This window comes from Ipomoea triloba, chromosome 16 (genome assembly GCF_003576645.1).
Source record: "Ipomoea triloba cultivar NCNSP0323 chromosome 16, ASM357664v1".
Classification (NCBI taxonomy): Eukaryota; Viridiplantae; Streptophyta; class Magnoliopsida; order Solanales; family Convolvulaceae; genus Ipomoea; species Ipomoea triloba.
Genome location: NC_044931.1, coordinates 7,961,777 through 7,966,738, shown reverse-complemented (window position 1 = coordinate 7,966,738; position 4,962 = coordinate 7,961,777). Strand labels below are relative to the sequence as shown.

Genomic DNA, 4,962 nt, shown 5'->3' with positions numbered 1-4,962 from the left:
TTCTTTTAAACCGCTGGACCGCTCGCTAAGGATACTATCCTTTTAAACCGCTAAACCACTAAGCGAGAGAAGTTGCGCGGAGAGAGAGGGTCAAGTAAATTTTGCGCGCAGTACGTGACGGATGCGATCATACCAGCACTAATGCACCGGATCCCATCAGAACTCCGAAGTTAAGCGTGCTTGGGCGAGAGTAGTACTAGGATGGGTGACCCCCTGGGAAGTCCTCGTGTTGCATCCCCCACCCTCTTTTTAATCTTTCTTTTAAACCGCTGGACCGCTCGCTAAGGGTACTACCCTTTTAAACCGCTAAACCGCTAAGCGAGAGAAGTTGCGCGGAGAGAGAGGGTCAAGTACATTTTGCGCGCAGTACGTGACGGATGCGATCATACCAGCACTAATGCACCGGATCCCATCAGAACTCCGAAGTCAAGCGTGCTTGGGCGAGAGTAGTACTAGGATGGGTGACCCCCTGGGAAGTCCTCATGTTGCATCCCCAACCCTCTTTTTAATCTTTCTTTTAAACCGCTGGACCGCTCGCTAAGGGTACTATCCTTTTAAACCGCTAAACCGCTAAGCGAGAGAAGTTGCGCGGAGAGAGAGGGTCAAGTATATTTTGCGCGCAGTACGTGACGGATGCGATCATACCAGCACTAATGCACCGGATCCCATTAGAACTCCGAAGTTAAGCGTGCTTAGGCGAGAGTAGTACTAGGATGGGTGACCCCCTGGGAAGTCCCCATGTTGCATCCCCCACCCTCTTTTTAATCTTTCTTTTAAACCGCTGGACCGCTCGCTAAGGATACTATCCTTTTAAACCGCTAAACCGCTAAGCGAAAGAAGTTGCGCGGAGAGAGAGGGTCAAGTATATTTTGCGCGCAGTACGTGACGGATGCGATCATACCAGCACTAATGCACCGGATCCCATTAGAACTCCGAAGTTAAGCGTGCTTAGGCGAGAGTAGTACTAGGATGGGTGACCCCCTGGGAAGTCCCCATGTTGCATCCCCCACCCTCTTTTTAATCTTTCTTTTAAACCGCTGGACCGCTCGCTAAGGATACTATCCTTTTAAACCGCTAAACCGCTAAGCGAAAGAAGTTGCGCGGAGAGAGAGGGTCAAGTATATTTTGCGCGCAGTACGTGACGGATGCGATCATACCAGCACTAATGCACCGGATCCCATTAGAACTCCGAAGTTAAGCGTGCTTAGGCGAGAGTAGTACTAGGATGGGTGACCCCCTGGGAAGTCCCCATGTTGCATCCCCCACCCTCTTTTTAATCTTTCTTTTAAACCGCTGGACCGCTCGCTAAGGATACTATCCTTTTAAACCGCTAAACCGCTAAGCGAAAGAAGTTGCGCGGAGAGAGAGGGTCAAGTATATTTTGCGCGCAGTACGTGACGGATGCGATCATACCAGCACTAATGCACCGGATCCCATTAGAACTCCGAAGTTAAGCGTGCTTAGGCGAGAGTAGTACTAGGATGGGTGACCCCCTGGGAAGTCCCCATGTTGCATCCCCCACCCTCTTTTTAATCTTTCTTTTAAACCGCTGGACCGCTCGCTAAGGATACTATCCTTTTAAACCGCTAAACCGCTAAGCGAAAGAAGTTGCGCGGAGAGAGAGGGTCAAGTATATTTTGCGCGCAGTACGTGACGGATGCGATCATACCAGCACTAATGCACCGGATCCCATTAGAACTCCGAAGTTAAGCGTGCTTAGGCGAGAGTAGTACTAGGATGGGTGACCCCCTGGGAAGTCCCCATGTTGCATCCCCCACCCTCTTTTTAATCTTTCTTTTAAACCGCTGGACCGCTCGCTAAGGATACTATCCTTTTAAACCGCTAAACCGCTAAGCGAAAGAAGTTGCGCGGAGAGAGAGGGTCAAGTATATTTTGCGCGCAGTACGTGACGGATGCGATCATACCAGCACTAATGCACCGGATCCCATTAGAACTCCGAAGTTAAGCGTGCTTAGGCGAGAGTAGTACTAGGATGGGTGACCCCCTGGGAAGTCCCCATGTTGCATCCCCCACCCTCTTTTTAATCTTTCTTTTAAACCGCTGGACCGCTCGCTAAGGATACTATCCTTTTAAACCGCTAAACCGCTAAGCGAAAGAAGTTGCGCGGAGAGAGAGGGTCAAGTATATTTTGCGCGCAGTACGTGACGGATGCGATCATACCAGCACTAATGCACCGGATCCCATTAGAACTCCGAAGTTAAGCGTGCTTAGGCGAGAGTAGTACTAGGATGGGTGACCCCCTGGGAAGTCCCCATGTTGCATCCCCCACCCTCTTTTTAATCTTTCTTTTAAACCGCTGGACCGCTCGCTAAGGATACTATCCTTTTAAACCGCTAAACCGCTAAGCGAAAGAAGTTGCGCGGAGAGAGAGGGTCAAGTATATTTTGCGCGCAGTACGTGACGGATGCGATCATACCAGCACTAATGCACCGGATCCCATTAGAACTCCGAAGTTAAGCGTGCTTAGGCGAGAGTAGTACTAGGATGGGTGACCCCCTGGGAAGTCCCCATGTTGCATCCCCCACCCTCTTTTTAATCTTTCTTTTAAACCGCTGGACCGCTCGCTAAGGATACTATCCTTTTAAACCGCTAAACCGCTAAGCGAAAGAAGTTGCGCGGAGAGAGAGGGTCAAGTATATTTTGCGCGCAGTACGTGACGGATGCGATCATACCAGCACTAATGCACCGGATCCCATTAGAACTCCGAAGTTAAGCGTGCTTAGGCGAGAGTAGTACTAGGATGGGTGACCCCCTGGGAAGTCCCCATGTTGCATCCCCCACCCTCTTTTTAATCTTTCTTTTAAACCGCTGGACCGCTCGCTAAGGATACTATCCTTTTAAACCGCTAAACCGCTAAGCGAAAGAAGTTGCGCGGAGAGAGAGGGTCAAGTATATTTTGCGCGCAGTACGTGACGGATGCGATCATACCAGCACTAATGCACCGGATCCCATTAGAACTCCGAAGTTAAGCGTGCTTAGGCGAGAGTAGTACTAGGATGGGTGACCCCCTGGGAAGTCCCCATGTTGCATCCCCCACCCTCTTTTTAATCTTTCTTTTAAACCGCTGGACCGCTCGCTAAGGATACTATCCTTTTAAACCGCTAAACCGCTAAGCGAAAGAAGTTGCGCGGAGAGAGAGGGTCAAGTATATTTTGCGCGCAGTACGTGACGGATGCGATCATACCAGCACTAATGCACCGGATCCCATTAGAACTCCGAAGTTAAGCGTGCTTAGGCGAGAGTAGTACTAGGATGGGTGACCCCCTGGGAAGTCCCCATGTTGCATCCCCCACCCTCTTTTTAATCTTTCTTTTAAACCGCTGGACCGCTCGCTAAGGATACTATCCTTTTAAACCGCTAAACCGCTAAGCGAAAGAAGTTGCGCGGAGAGAGAGGGTCAAGTATATTTTGCGCGCAGTACGTGACGGATGCGATCATACCAGCACTAATGCACCGGATCCCATTAGAACTCCGAAGTTAAGCGTGCTTAGGCGAGAGTAGTACTAGGATGGGTGACCCCCTGGGAAGTCCCCATGTTGCATCCCCCACCCTCTTTTTAATCTTTCTTTTAAACCGCTGGACCGCTCGCTAAGGATACTATCCTTTTAAACCGCTAAACCGCTAAGCGAAAGAAGTTGCGCGGAGAGAGAGGGTCAAGTATATTTTGCGCGCAGTACGTGACGGATGCGATCATACCAGCACTAATGCACCGGATCCCATTAGAACTCCGAAGTTAAGCGTGCTTAGGCGAGAGTAGTACTAGGATGGGTGACCCCCTGGGAAGTCCCCATGTTGCATCCCCCACCCTCTTTTTAATCTTTCTTTTAAACCGCTGGACCGCTCGCTAAGGATACTATCCTTTTAAACCGCTAAACCGCTAAGCGAAAGAAGTTGCGCGGAGAGAGAGGGTCAAGTATATTTTGCGCGCAGTACGTGACGGATGCGATCATACCAGCACTAATGCACCGGATCCCATTAGAACTCCGAAGTTAAGCGTGCTTAGGCGAGAGTAGTACTAGGATGGGTGACCCCCTGGGAAGTCCCCATGTTGCATCCCCCACCCTCTTTTTAATCTTTCTTTTAAACCGCTGGACCGCTCGCTAAGGATACTATCCTTTTAAACCGCTAAACCGCTAAGCGAAAGAAGTTGCGCGGAGAGAGAGGGTCAAGTATATTTTGCGCGCAGTACGTGACGGATGCGATCATACCAGCACTAATGCACCGGATCCCATTAGAACTCCGAAGTTAAGCGTGCTTAGGCGAGAGTAGTACTAGGATGGGTGACCCCCTGGGAAGTCCCCATGTTGCATCCCCCACCCTCTTTTTAATCTTTCTTTTAAACCGCTGGACCGCTCGCTAAGGATACTATCCTTTTAAACCGCTAAACCGCTAAGCGAAAGAAGTTGCGCGGAGAGAGAGGGTCAAGTATATTTTGCGCGCAGTACGTGACGGATGCGATCATACCAGCACTAATGCACCGGATCCCATTAGAACTCCGAAGTTAAGCGTGCTTAGGCGAGAGTAGTACTAGGATGGGTGACCCCCTGGGAAGTCCCCATGTTGCATCCCCCACCCTCTTTTTAATCTTTCTTTTAAACCGCTGGACCGCTCGCTAAGGGTACTATCCTTTTAAACCGCTAAACCGCTAAGCGAGAGAAGTTGCGCGGAGAGAGAGGGTCAAGTACATTTTGCGCGCAGTACGTGACGGATGCGATCATACCAGCACTAATGCACCGGATCCCATCAGAACTCCGAAGTTAAGCGTGCTTGGGCGAGAGTAGTACTAGGATGGGTGACCCCCTGGGAAGTCCTCGTGTTGCATCCCCCACCCTCTTTTTAATCTTTCTTTTAAACCGCTTGACCGCTCGCTAAGGATACTATCCTTTTAAACCGCTAAACCGCTAAGCGAGAGAAGTTGCGCGGAGAGAGAGGGTCAAGTAC

The 4,962-nt window shown here is 50.2% G+C and overlaps 19 non-coding genes across 19 annotated transcripts; all 19 read left to right on the top strand.

The window, feature by feature from the left end:
* Positions 1–119: 119 nt before the first annotated feature.
* On the top strand, positions 120–238 carry LOC116009283. The gene has a single exon (XR_004096556.1). It is a non-coding gene; the product is annotated as a 5S ribosomal RNA (ribosomal RNA).
* Positions 239–375: 137 nt separating this feature from the next.
* On the top strand, positions 376–494 carry LOC116008396. Its single transcript, XR_004095782.1, has one exon. It is a non-coding gene; the product is annotated as a 5S ribosomal RNA (ribosomal RNA).
* A 137-nt stretch (positions 495–631) lies between these two features.
* LOC116008584 lies at positions 632–750 on the top strand. The gene has a single exon (XR_004095958.1). It is a non-coding gene; the product is annotated as a 5S ribosomal RNA (ribosomal RNA).
* Positions 751–887: 137 nt separating this feature from the next.
* Positions 888–1,006, top strand: LOC116008582. Its single transcript, XR_004095956.1, has one exon. It is a non-coding gene; the product is annotated as a 5S ribosomal RNA (ribosomal RNA).
* A 137-nt stretch (positions 1,007–1,143) lies between these two features.
* Positions 1,144–1,262, top strand: LOC116008581. The gene has a single exon (XR_004095955.1). It is a non-coding gene; the product is annotated as a 5S ribosomal RNA (ribosomal RNA).
* A 137-nt stretch (positions 1,263–1,399) lies between these two features.
* Positions 1,400–1,518, top strand: LOC116008580. The gene has a single exon (XR_004095954.1). It is a non-coding gene; the product is annotated as a 5S ribosomal RNA (ribosomal RNA).
* Positions 1,519–1,655: 137 nt separating this feature from the next.
* LOC116008579 lies at positions 1,656–1,774 on the top strand. Its single transcript, XR_004095953.1, has one exon. It is a non-coding gene; the product is annotated as a 5S ribosomal RNA (ribosomal RNA).
* A 137-nt stretch (positions 1,775–1,911) lies between these two features.
* LOC116008578 lies at positions 1,912–2,030 on the top strand. Its single transcript, XR_004095952.1, has one exon. It is a non-coding gene; the product is annotated as a 5S ribosomal RNA (ribosomal RNA).
* A 137-nt stretch (positions 2,031–2,167) lies between these two features.
* Positions 2,168–2,286, top strand: LOC116008577. The gene has a single exon (XR_004095951.1). It is a non-coding gene; the product is annotated as a 5S ribosomal RNA (ribosomal RNA).
* A 137-nt stretch (positions 2,287–2,423) lies between these two features.
* LOC116008576 lies at positions 2,424–2,542 on the top strand. Its single transcript, XR_004095950.1, has one exon. It is a non-coding gene; the product is annotated as a 5S ribosomal RNA (ribosomal RNA).
* A 137-nt stretch (positions 2,543–2,679) lies between these two features.
* On the top strand, positions 2,680–2,798 carry LOC116008575. Its single transcript, XR_004095949.1, has one exon. It is a non-coding gene; the product is annotated as a 5S ribosomal RNA (ribosomal RNA).
* A 137-nt stretch (positions 2,799–2,935) lies between these two features.
* Positions 2,936–3,054, top strand: LOC116008574. The gene has a single exon (XR_004095948.1). It is a non-coding gene; the product is annotated as a 5S ribosomal RNA (ribosomal RNA).
* A 137-nt stretch (positions 3,055–3,191) lies between these two features.
* LOC116008573 lies at positions 3,192–3,310 on the top strand. Its single transcript, XR_004095947.1, has one exon. It is a non-coding gene; the product is annotated as a 5S ribosomal RNA (ribosomal RNA).
* A 137-nt stretch (positions 3,311–3,447) lies between these two features.
* Positions 3,448–3,566, top strand: LOC116008571. Its single transcript, XR_004095945.1, has one exon. It is a non-coding gene; the product is annotated as a 5S ribosomal RNA (ribosomal RNA).
* Positions 3,567–3,703: 137 nt separating this feature from the next.
* Positions 3,704–3,822, top strand: LOC116008569. Its single transcript, XR_004095944.1, has one exon. It is a non-coding gene; the product is annotated as a 5S ribosomal RNA (ribosomal RNA).
* A 137-nt stretch (positions 3,823–3,959) lies between these two features.
* LOC116008568 lies at positions 3,960–4,078 on the top strand. Its single transcript, XR_004095943.1, has one exon. It is a non-coding gene; the product is annotated as a 5S ribosomal RNA (ribosomal RNA).
* A 137-nt stretch (positions 4,079–4,215) lies between these two features.
* On the top strand, positions 4,216–4,334 carry LOC116008567. Its single transcript, XR_004095942.1, has one exon. It is a non-coding gene; the product is annotated as a 5S ribosomal RNA (ribosomal RNA).
* Positions 4,335–4,471: 137 nt separating this feature from the next.
* LOC116008566 lies at positions 4,472–4,590 on the top strand. The gene has a single exon (XR_004095941.1). It is a non-coding gene; the product is annotated as a 5S ribosomal RNA (ribosomal RNA).
* A 137-nt stretch (positions 4,591–4,727) lies between these two features.
* LOC116009282 lies at positions 4,728–4,846 on the top strand. Its single transcript, XR_004096555.1, has one exon. It is a non-coding gene; the product is annotated as a 5S ribosomal RNA (ribosomal RNA).
* The last annotated feature ends 116 nt before the right edge of the window (positions 4,847–4,962 follow it).